Source organism: Amblyomma americanum, chromosome 2, assembly GCF_052857255.1.
Source record: "Amblyomma americanum isolate KBUSLIRL-KWMA chromosome 2, ASM5285725v1, whole genome shotgun sequence".
In the NCBI taxonomy this organism is placed as follows: Eukaryota; Metazoa; Arthropoda; class Arachnida; order Ixodida; family Ixodidae; genus Amblyomma; species Amblyomma americanum.
Window position 1 is genome coordinate 25,163,805 of NC_135498.1, and position 10,869 is coordinate 25,174,673.

General features: G+C 50.6%; 1 protein-coding gene across 2 annotated transcripts in view; it reads left to right on the top strand.

Annotated features, from left to right (window-relative positions):
• Positions 1-3,353: 3,353 nt before the first annotated feature.
• The window catches only part of LOC144120803 (uncharacterized), a 270,149-nt gene continuing 262,633 nt past the window's right edge, over positions 3,354-10,869 (top strand). For both annotated transcript variants that reach the window (XM_077653509.1, XM_077653511.1), the window contains exon 1: positions 3,354-4,081. The gene's annotated coding sequence lies outside the window, so the exon portion shown is untranslated. The remainder of the gene's footprint in view (positions 4,082-10,869) is intronic.

Here is a 10,869-nt window from a genome sequence, read left to right on the forward strand (position 1 = left end):
ACCTCTGCGACTACCTCAGCGCAACGGGTCTTCACTCCTTCTTTTAACTTTCAATCCAGTGCATTCCTTCCCCCTTCCCCTTTTTTTTCAACTTATGCCTCATGACACACTTCTCGAATAAAAGAAATAAAAACTGGATGAATCAGATAGGTGATTCACTAAAGGTTAAATAATAAGGGTCCAAATATAAATCCCTGCGGCACACCGTTGCTTTTAGCCTTGGTGATCATCATTGTTAAGTAAAATATATCGGTACCAAATTGTAAGGTAATTACGCATCAACGTTAGAGCAACACCACGCATGCCGTAGTTAGCCAAGAGTGATTAACGAAATCAAGAGCTTTACGATGGTTAAGGAAGAGATCGATTGTAAAAAATCTGTTTTCTATATTTTTTTAGTATACTTCGTTTCTTCTGGCGAAGCCGCCATATAAAGAAGCCCCCCCCATCCCCCCCCCCCCCCCAAACACACACACATTTTTTTTTCGTTCTTACGAGCTATCGTCACTAATCAGCAAAGGGGGCAATGTCTGCTAATTACAAAGACCAGAACAGGAATACCCTTTCAAGCGCGATTGAAGTCAGAGCGCAGCAGCCCTAAACACAAAATTTATTTATAAAGAAGCGAGACGGTTGAGGGAGTGCTTTACCCTCCACTACCATCGAGACTTCTTAAAAGCCTGCGAGTCGGGGCTCGGTTAAGAATTAACTTGGCAGCGCGAAAAAGCGGCCCGGGGGCAATTTTTCACTCAGACGCCGGCCACAGGGGGCTCATTGCCAGGACAGCAAAGAGGGAAGAAGAAATTCGATGAAAAACAATGCGGTCGCTAGCCCATTTAAGGTGTCACCGAACCCTGCAGACGGCGCCCGCCTTTCGACTCTTCATCACTTCGTTTCTCTTTTCTTCCCCCCTCCCCCCTCCCCCGATTTCCCACTCACGCATCGGAGCATGGCCCCTGATTCGATTCTCTCTTTGCACCGCCCTTCTTCCTTTTTTTTTCTTTTCTTGCCTCCCTACGACGCCACTGCTCGCCTCCACTCTCTCCCACGCGTCCGTGCAGCGTGGTCTGAGAAGCTGCTCCGTCAAGCGTCGGGTTTTTAACGCGAGCCCCCGACTTCGGGGCCTCTGATCTCATCGTGTTCCGGGCCACTGTATATAAGCACAATGACGACTGCTCTGGGGAGTTGCGACCGCTTGGCGCCGTCGTCTGAGGCCACTGCGACCCTTCGCACTTGTAAGCGAACAAGACCGAAGAAAGAGTTGCTCGGTCCAAGGCTCGCTCAAGAAGCCCAACGAGCAGCACAATGGCGGCCATTTTGTTCTTTCTAGGGCCCTTGCTCTCTCCAGTTTTCCTTCTCCATCGTCTGCGAGGTCCGGTCGAGCCGGCGGTCGGGTTTTCGTGTCCTCTGAATCATCGGAGACGAGCCTAGCTGTGACCGAAAAAAAGAGAACTGAAAGCCAACCCCCTTCGCTGCCACCCCCCACTTCCCGCCTCTTTTCACAAGTCTTGCCCGCTTTCGCCTTTCATCGTGTTCGCCCGTGCTTCGCACTGAAAGGAGGCAGAATGAATTGAGCCGCCGAGAATTATGTATTTTTTTCTTTCTTCCCGAGCAGTCCCGATGTTAGCTTGAGCGTTGAAGTGACAGAGCGGGGCCTGAACAATCGTCTGCTCGTTTGAGAGATTCTTTTCTTATTCTCATTACTGGTTTCCCCGGCGCTGCCGTTACAGATTCCCAGAGTTGCTCTTCTGATCTGTTTTGACGCTCTTCTCAAATCTGCCGCAGCAGCTGTTCTGTGTTGTATACTTTATTTTTGGTCCTTATTTCTCTGGAGCATAACCTTCAATATACCGCTACTGTGCACGCGACGAATTCTCGAAACCAGTTGCCCCTTTTCTCCCTGTCACTTCGAATGCGAGTCGCCCACTCTCTGCGTTTTTGTGTTTGTTGTGGTTGTTTTTTTACAGAAAAATGGTCTTTCATTCGTTTTTTTTTAAGTTCAATCCATATTGCACGCCCTTGCGGTTGTGGAAATCAATCAGAAATGCAGCCGATGCTTTGAGCTTTGCCACACACAATGGTTTTTTTTTTCTTGCGCGGCACATTGAGTGCCGGCTTTGTGCCCTGTGCCACAAGATTTTCGAGCATACAAAAAAAAAAACGAGTTTAGGCTGCGTGGAAAAACGAAGTTCCTCAAGATCTGCGTTTCTCCTCACGATCACGCTATCGCCCCCTCCCGCGATGTTGTTTCTCTTTTGAAACTCGTCAACATTGCTAGATCTCTCTCCTTTCAATAGATGGCGCCACAAGTCGGATTCCGGTGAGTTGCGCGAGGTCGCGCAGTAGCATCTGCTGGTTTCCAAACCGCAGGCGCTAGTTGTTCTAAGTTTTATAGACTGCGTTTTCCGAGGATCTAAAAGGTAAACTGCAATATTATTGGCCTAGCAGTATACTTACGTGTTTCGTAAGCACAGTGTCATAAACTGATAAGTCCGAGCCTGAACTACTTACAATAAAAAACAATAAACGAACAGATCTACTTTTCTTCCTGTGGTCACTAGTGTTGGGATACCAGCTTGGATTCTACAATAATAATAATAATAATAATAATAATAATAATAATAATAATAATAATAATAATAATAATAATAATAATAATTGGTTTTTGGGGAAAGGAAATGGCACAGTATCTGTCTCATATATCGTTGGACACCTGAACCGAGCCGTAAGGGAAGGGATAAAGGAAGGAGTGAAAGAACAAAGGAAGAGAGAGGTGCCGTAGTGGAGGGCTCCGGAATAATTTCGGCCACCTGGGGATATTTAACATGCACTGACATCACCAGGACACGGGCGCCTTAGCGCTTTGCCTCCATCGAAAGGCAGCCGCCGCGGTCGGGTTCGAACCCGGGAACTCCGGATCAGTAGCCGAGCACGCTAACCACTGAGCCACCGTGGCGGGTGGACTCTACAAACAAAATATCTATTTCAAACAGCGATGCAACTCAAATGTCGCCACTTAACATTACACTCGGTACATGCATAAGTACGCAGCTCCTGGATAAAGAAACGCAGCACCCGCATGCGGTGGCCTTTTATGCCCGTTAGAGCACGAGGTACTCAGGCTTACTGCTGTTATTTTATTTATTATTTTTTTCTTCCGTAGCGGTCAGCGTCGTCTACCGAGTCCGCCGGAAACGTCTGCGTTCGCTCGGGCGACGCGCGTCGCTAGCGCGTGCCTCCTCTCTTTATTTTTCCTCTTTCTTTTTCTCCCTCTCTCTCCACTCGCGAAAAAAGCGACCGCAGCGCCGCGGGAACTCCGCGCGGCTATGGCGCTGGCGGCAGACGGCGGGAGTCGTATTCGAACGCAGATGCGACTCGCGCGTTGCTGGCGGCGTCTGCGCCGGGGCTCTGGCGCGTAGCCGCGGCGCTGTTTCGCGTGCGTTTCAATCACTCACGGTTCTGTGGCTGCCAGTGCCTGATCGCTCGCGAACGGTTTCGTGGATGAAACTGCGTCGCACTACTGCACCCAAGTGCGTGTATGGATTCGTGCTCAGCTTGGTCAGTCGCACGTGCTTAGGCGCGTGTTTCTACGTCTGCGTTGTTTACACTGCGGGCGGGATCATCCGAGGTTGTTTCTTGACTCCGTTCGGCGCTCAAGAGGCGCTGTTGTTTCCCGCACCTGCACGGAGGAGCTTGTTTTGATTGTGGATAACCGCTTTTCTGTCGTCTTCCCAGGAGGCTGGGCGCGGCGCCGGTGTTTGTGCAGTGATTCGCAGTGCGTGCCTGTGGGAGTGTCCCTGCTGTCAAGGGTAGTGTCGTTGTCGTCTGCTGCTGCAAGCTGTCAGTGCGCGGCTGTCGCCTGCTTGCATCTGTCTGACCGTTGACGCCGGCGCACCGGCCGTCGTCTGTTGTGGAATTTTGAAAGTGGCGACGAAGGCCCGGCGCCGGTAGAAATGTACCACCGTTTTGGGAAGTGTTCGCTTCACACGCCGTTTCGTGTTCGCCTGAGGATTACGCTGCCAATCTCGACGATTCTGTCTCGGGACGACGCCGACTGAGGCCTCCGTTCATTGCCCCTTCGGTGAGTGCCGTTTTGAGTACTCTCTACGATTAGCCAGTGCCATTGTCAGCGCTTTCTTTAGAGAGGGCACCGCACATTAACAAAAACATGGCATGGAGTTCGCCTTTGAAGCTGTGTAGAAAGCGCTTGGAAAAAAAAAATATCTCATTGAGGAACTTGTTCGAGAACTTCCGAAAGCTCAGCACCAATCTCAGTGAGCGCCAGTGCCGCTTATAGCTACGAAGCACAGCTGCAGAGTAAAGTCGCATGCTGCATGTAGTTTTGTTAATGTGCAAGACAACTAAGGTCATTAATTACATGTCCAAGACGGGTACATGCCCATGTGCTACACGATAGCAACTTCAAACCGACGCATTCATAAAAATGAAGTCGCTGCTCATTTTGTGTGAAATGTGAGCTTTTTAGGAGCACTTCGCAGTTACTGAGAGAAGATATCTTGTAGGTGCCTTAAAATGCGCTACATACAACGGCTTTTGCAAATGAACTCGTGAGTGGTGCTCCCTGAGAATTAAACTTACTGCTTGGGAAGTTGGCCTTAGGAATGTAACGTCCGGGTTTAACTGCCTATGCTTGTCAGATGCTGACTGTATGAGGAATATACTGCGGCATGGTTCAGTCTGAAAGATATTGTATTCAGCAAATTGTATTACTGTCCCAGTACAGCAGGGTAGGGTTCCTGTTAAATCAGTCTCAGAAAACATTTGAAGTTCGACACTAAATTAAAAATTACGAGTGAGGGACGTCGTACTGGATGGATGGATAAGGCTGAACCCTTAAAATCGAGCGGTGGCTTAAGCCATCTAGCCATGACTCGTAAAGTTTTACTGTTGTCTTGACTTTAGCCACCAATTAGATAACCTTCGCTTGGTTACTTCTACCCGCTTAAATTCGATTTTTCCTTCACTGTCCTTAAACACCAATGCTTTGAATAAATCAGCCCCGCTGCTTTCCACTGTATGGTGGAGCCATTTACAGAAAGGTATCAAGTGTTCAGCCGTTTCCTCCTCCTCTCCACACGCAACGCACAACGTGTCTATCTCGTGGTACCTGACTCTATATGTCTTAGTCCGCAAAACTCCAGTCCTGGCCTCAAACGACAAAAAATTTCCCCTACAATTATCATAGATATTTTCTTTGGCAATTTCCTGCTTTAAGATCCTGTGTGTTCCCAGTGCCGATTTCGTCATCATCCCTGTTTTCCACAGAGCTCTCTCTGTTTCTTTAACCTTTTTATTAAACGATAATTGCTGATTTGCCCCCCCCCCCCCCCCTTCCCCCTTCCCCCTCAACTACTGTCCAGATATCTGCTTGTCAATTTTCTAGTTCGCTTTCTCCGTTTTGTGTCCACATTTCTCATCTACAGGCACCTGAAAACTTTCCTAGCCCACTGCTTTTCCCCCATTTTTCTCAATCGCTCCTCAAATGCTAGCTTCTTTGCTCTCGAACGAAGCCCATCCCATATCCCCCTGATTTGGTGCATTGCCATGTGCTCCCAAGGCTAGCCTCCCTACGCCAAGTTTTCATTTCTAACCTTGCTTGAACATCAGGTCTCATGCACAGGACCGTATTGCTGAAAGTTAGACTAGGAGCCATCACCCCTTTCCAGATCCCTCTTACCACTGCGTATCTATTGTAATTCCGCAGTGCCCTGTTTTTCATGACAGCTGCATTCCTACTAGCTTTATTCATTACAAATTTTTCACGCTCTGTCAGATACTCAGCACCATTATTTATCCACACCCCAAGATACTTGTACTCATCCACTACTTCTAGCATGAACTCCTGTATTCTATGCTCGCCGTCCTCATCATTAACTATCATGACTGCAGATTTTTCCCTACTTAACTTGAAACCTAATCTGTCTTCCTCTGTACCACAAATGTCTATCAACTTCTGCAAATCTTCCTTGTTGTCAGCCATTGGCACTATATCATCGGCGTACATTAGTCCCGGTAATGACTGTTTAATCCATTCGCCTTTTTGAAAAAAAAAAAAACGGATTAATTTAGGCCACCTGACGCTCTTTAACGTGCGCTGATGTCACTCAACAGCGTCTTTCGCGTTTCGCCCCCATCGAACCGCTGCGACCGGGATTGACTCCTGGTCCTCCTGCTCAGCACCAAGGCCCCTACCCTCTGAGCCATGGGGGCGTGGGCCCTTGAATGACGACCATGCGTTCCCTTTCATGTTGCACCCGAGTGTACGTAGGAGGCCCGCACGAGTGAATATTCGCTTTTTGTGACGTCAGTGTTGCATCCGAGTGTACTCTAGGGGCTGCAAGGATGCTTCTCAAGGTCGTTCAAGTGTGTTTCGTCTGGCGTCACGAGTGACGTGAGCGGTTTCTCTTTAAGCCCGAGGTACTTGTTTCTTTAGCGAGCTCAACGCACGAGAAAGAATGCACTTCGCTTCAGGTCGCCCTTGTCCCTTCTCGAATGCCGCGCGCATTGTACGCGCAGAGGTCGGATGAAAGGTCGAGCGTGCCACCGCGTAACGTGTCAACAAAGCTCGAGCCGTTGTGTGACGCCCAGACGATGCTTCTTATCTCCTCTCTTTCATCCGTCCCCGACGATTCTATAGAGGGGCGTGCGCGATATAGGACTTCGCAGGCATCTCGTGTGCGCGACGAATGCGACCAGCGAAGTGCCCAGCTGTTCCCGCGCCGGTTTTGACGTCGCTCGCTAGTGACAGCGTCGTATATCACTCTTCGCTTCGGACGCCGTGCAACGGCATGCACGACAGATGGAAGGGGAGGGGGGGGGGGGGGGGGTCTTCCGGCTGCTCTCCTAAGGCTAGCTACGTAGATGGGTAACGATCGAGAGAATAGGTTGGCCCGACTTCAGCCGATTTCGACGTCGTGTGCTTCTGAGCACCGTGGCACATTGGTTCTCGTCTTCCACGTCATCTGGGATGGCTTTAGCACTCGAGGCGAAATGGTTGACGATCAAAGGTTCGATCGCGGAGACTCCATCGACATAAGCAGCTTAGCTGCGACGTAGCGTCTTGGCCAAACGTAACCAGGCTGTCCGGTTTGCTTCTCAGTTGTATAGCGGAACACTTATCGCGACCATCAAGCTATAGGTCACTCTGAATTAAGTAAGAACCCTTTTCCTCACCTTCCAGTGCCTTTTGGTTTTTAGGGAGGCCGTAGGGGCTCCCCTATATCAGGGAGAAGTAAACTATGGAGCCTGGTTACTTTTGGCGAAGACTGTACGGCGTTTTTTTTTTTTTACTTTTACATCAGCGTGTTCGCGTGCTGAGCGGCGGGACTCCTGCAGCTGCTTCGTGAACGCTTCGCCGACGTGTTGCTGTGCGTCATAAGAGCGGTTAACGATAGAAAGTGCAGCTTGGCTGGCGAACAGCATACGTTGTGCTGTGAGGTTTTTGCTCCGGCAAGCCTCTCGGCTGTGACTCCGCCTGCTTGGACGTTGAACGCTTTGAGCATTGTGTTTTTTTCGTGCGCGGTGTCTGCTGTTTGGGCAGTGCTTGTTGAATGACTTGAGTCCGGCCCGCGGCAAGATGGTTAACGTCTGGAATACTCGCTTGTCCCGACAGTCCGAAAACGACGACTTACAGTCATGGACAAAAGTTAACGGATGCAGATTAGCGCAAAAAAAAAATCAGTTCGACCATTGGTCACTGCTGCCGGCGACGTTGGGCTGAGTCCTAACTGAGCTTGGATATGTGCGGCGATGAGGACCTATGATATCGTAGTCACACGTTAGTGGTTTTTGGGGACAGGAAATGGCGAGTAGCTCACTTCTCGGTGAACACCTCAACCACGCCATAAAAGAAGGTGGGAGCGAAGGAAGAAAGAAAGAGGGGCCGTAGTGGAGGGCTCCGGAGTAATTCCGAACACCTTGGGATCTTAACGTGCACTGGCATCGAACAGCACACGGGCGCCTTTTTCCTTTCGGCCCCTTCGAAACACGGTCGGGGATTAAATCCGTGTCCTCAGCTCAGATTGATTTCAGGCCGTGGGACCCTCTTTTGTATACGCTTACGTATCCTGTGAGTACTCAGTAGGCAACTACTAAATTGATTTCACTCGTTGAGTGAATTATCACGCAACAAACGCATTGCAGGGTTCACGGGGGTGTCTTCACTACCTTAATCGACAGTGGCTTCACGGCCTACTAACTCGTTACCTTCATTTAGCGCGAGGAGTGCCCGACATCGCGCAACAATCACTTTAAGAGCACTAATGACCAACATGCGAAAGCTAATAGCGTGTGTGGTCGTTCTATTATCGCCGCTTCCTAGAAGGAAGGTCCGATGTATGTTCAAACAGAGCGTTCCTGTACAGGCAGCGGTGACTGTCCTCGTCCACCCTCCCTTACGCCCTCCCCGCTATTATCGAGTGTTTGTTCCCCTACGCTTGCCCCCCTCATGAATCAACCTTTTGTTGTTTTTTCTCCCGTGCACGCCTATTAGACTCCGCTCGTCGGGAACGCCCGTGTCGGACTTTCCCCTTTCCTGTCCGGCTGAACCGACGTGTCGCCGCAGCCTCCGCTGCGCGGAGACGCCTATTCACACGGATGCTGACCGAGCGGTGGACACTTTCTCACGGTCCGCGCCCTCGGGCTGTACGCATGCACGCTCTGGTGTATGTACGTACGTACGCCGCGTACTACGGGGCGTCATCGCGCGTGGTCGATCGCCGGGTCGATAAGAAGACGGGTTACGCGTACCGCGGTTGCGGAGAATAAACGGAGGAGGAAAGGAAAAACAAAAAAAAGAGTCGAAATACACAAAAACGAAAAGGCTTATCTGCGCCTCGCATCGTTAATGAGTCTTTTTTGTCTAATCCGTCTGGCGTAAATGATAACTTAAGAGACCCGGAAAAGAGGGGCGGAATGACGGACGAAGAAAAATTAAACACATCAAATAAACGAAGGGTATACAACGCATATTCGAAGCTGTTTTTTTTCTTGCTTGTTTTGTAATAAGCGTGGTGATGCAGACAGTTTGTACCGTTATACGCGATCTTGTAGCGCTGGTGCGTGTGGAAAAAGCTAAAAGTCAACGCGACTACAAGACTATTAGGCACGCAGCGTGGTCGTGAAAAGCGAGCAATAACTGAAATTAAGCTGACATAAATGCAAGCACGCAGATACATTCGGAGCTGGCCATTTCACTGCATTGATTGTCGGCTTCTCTGGGTGGTCGCAGGACCACCGAAAATTGCGAAAACTGGCGCGAATGGGTTGCGCTAAATCCTGATTTGCCTTCTTTTTCGTGCTTATCTGTATGCATAATACATGGGGATTCATATAAAAGGAGACATGGGGTGGGAGGCGACGTGCCCCGTCTGAAATGCGCAGAATTTGTTGTGGGAAAGCGGCTTTGTTGCCAATTTTTTTCTGCGAAAAAGAAAAAAGTGCCAGAAAATGAACGGTGCCGATGAGACCCCCGACTGCCCACCACCACCTGGCCGCCCCCACCAAGAACTGTCCGTAAACCGGCCGTTGATAACAGACCAGCAAAGCAATCAAGGACTGAGGTCACCTTGCTCTGCACGCCTCGCCGAAACAACCACTTCCTTCTTCCTGCTGCCACAGCCAAGGTCTGCGTTCAGTTTGAGCGGCTTTCTGTCTCTTTGATCCCCGCACATCAAGCGTTCATCGGAAAGGCCGCGCGGAAGGCGGCGAATAAAAAGAAATAACCGTTCCACAAACAATCATCCTTGCCAGACCCCGAATATTTCATGCCTTATACATTCCAGCACCTTGCCTTTGCCTCCATCCTGTATCATTAATTTTTGTTTCGCCGCTCAATTATTTCTTTCTTAAACCCAGCTCCATCGCGGTGCTTGCTCTGCCCCAAAACGCTTATGATGGAACACCCCGACGGCCCGCTTGCGCACAAACCCCGAGCGGTTCTCGACGCTTACGGTGAGGGGGGGGGGGGGGGGGGGGGGGGGGGGGGGAGTTGAGCACTGTTTCTTGGCCGCAGTCCTCACCGCGCGACGTGTTATATAGCTGTAGGCGCGCGCCCACAAAAGGAATGATCGTCTTCAGCGTCCCCCCCCCCCCCCCTTTTTCGCGAAATCTTGCGCAATTTGCGCCCCATTCTGCTCTTCGTTCATTTACTTCATTCCCCTCCATTCTTCCGCGCCTGCGACAACGACGGGTCTGGCCGCTTTGCTCGCTTCCTTCCCGGTTCCTCACTTCGCCGCAACCTGGCCAGGCCAGGAAGAAGACGGTTAAAAAAAAAAGAAAGAAGAAAAAGGTTGGGGGGGGGGGGTGCTTCGAGGTGCGACGCACGCTTTATGTACAGAGAGAGCTGGGCGGGAGGCGCGCAAGGAGTCGGAGGGATGGGGGGAGGCGGCGATGAGAAGATAAAAGAGAATAAAATGCGCGACACGCGACCGTTCCGTTGGTGCGCAGAGGAGGGGGGGGCATGAGAAGAGGGAGGGTTCAGAATAGAGAGCAAACGAGCGTTTCGTTCGCAGCTGCGGCGGCGCCAAATGTCGGCCAAGAGAGTGCGACGTACCCAACGTACCCGCGCGGAATTTCTTGACATCTCGCGGGCTCGCTGGCTGCGCTAGCGGACGTAGCGCGGGCCTGTGTGCGCGTTCGTGTGTCGCCCCGCTGTGATGATGACGGCCTTATTCTTTCGCCGCCGCGACCTCGAGTGTGTGTGCGTGCGTGTGTGCCGTCGCCGCGAGGTATTCTCGAGGGGGACTTATTTTTGTATTCGTTGTCTTCCTATTTTATTTATTTTTCTTCCTAGCAGCTTCGTTGTTCATTTTTTATGTTACGCGTCATCCCCCGTTTCCTGCTCGCAGC